A 1,347-nucleotide genomic window follows, 5' to 3' on the forward strand; every position below is an offset into this window, starting at 1 on the left:
GGAGCCGGCTGCAGGAAACGGGTAATGGGCTGAAGGAAAGAGATCCTTCATGCACCCCCCCCCCCGAAAAAAAAAAAGGGGGTGAAGAAGCCTCTGTAGGAGCCAGGGGGGGAGCTTGGAGGTGGTGGGGGGTCTCCTGTGATGGGTTTGGACCCATCTGGTCCACCCTGTGGTGTCACCAGTCTTTGGGGGGTGTTTTTGTTGCTCTTGGTGGAGGATGAGTGAGAGGGAAGAGGCGGGGGAGGGCCAAAATTAGGTCCTGGTGCTGGGAAAACTCTTGAGGTATTGAGAAAGAAGAAAGACGTTGACCCCCAAGAAGGATCCAGGTGGAGACTCCTGCAGTGGTGCCACCACATGTGATCTTGAGCCCCACCGGGGTCTCCTTGGGGTTGGAAAGCCAAATTGAAGTGAGGAGAAGAGCTAGGAGACGTCTCTGAGATGTCCATGCCAGTGTGAGAAGCTGGAAACTGGACATCTCCAGCGTTGCAGAGAAGTCGGAGAAGGATGGAGATCTTGGAGTGATGATCATTAGCGTCCATAGAAAGCTTTTGTTCTCCCCGTTGGTCCTCTGGCAACCATGAGCCCCAAAATCTTGTTCCCTTCCTCCAGCATCGGCTTCTTCATGGCAATGCTGGAAACGCTGCTTTAAGGGGTTGTGGTGGTTCAGGGTTGATGGTTGGAGCATGGTGGGCTGCTCTCCCAAGTCCTGTCGGGCCGGCTGGGCTCCTCTGCTGAGGTGGCCTCATCTTCATCCCCATCCCAGCACAGCCTGGTGGCCACCCATGGATGGGTTTGGCTTTTCAGTCAATGGTGGGAGCTGGACCATCTCCACCATTGCTGGAGGAGATGGAGGGCAGTGGGGTTGGAGGAGAAAGGTGGTGTCCTCTGCTGAGAACGAACTCATGAAGCATCTTCTCCCCCCCTTCCCCAGCAGGTCCCACCATGGCGAGCAGAGACCTGGAAGCATCCATTTTGCAATGCCAAGACCCCCCGCACCCACCCAGCACCCTCCAGGGCATCCCGGCGGTTGGGACACCCACCCGGAGAGGGACTCACCGGCGACAGATCCCACAGGATCCCACCACCTTCCCACAGCCCCTCACCCAAGGTCCGCTTGGCTCAGCGGAGGCCACCAGGAACCCAGAGAAGCCCTGGGTGAAGCGGGAGCCGCCAGCGCAGGGGAAGGACCGTCCCTACCCCTGCAGCGAGTGCGGCAAGAGCTTCGGCCGGTTGACCCACCTGAAGACCCACCAGCGGACCCACACCGGGGTGAAGCCTTACGCCTGCGGGGCTTGTGGCAAGAGCTTCGGCCACCTCTCCACCCTCACCACCCACCAACGCCCGCCC

Source organism: Egretta garzetta, unplaced genomic scaffold (genome assembly GCF_000687185.1).
Source record: "Egretta garzetta isolate BGI_Z169 unplaced genomic scaffold, ASM68718v1 scaffold1342, whole genome shotgun sequence".
NCBI classification, from domain to species: Eukaryota; Metazoa; Chordata; class Aves; order Pelecaniformes; family Ardeidae; genus Egretta; species Egretta garzetta.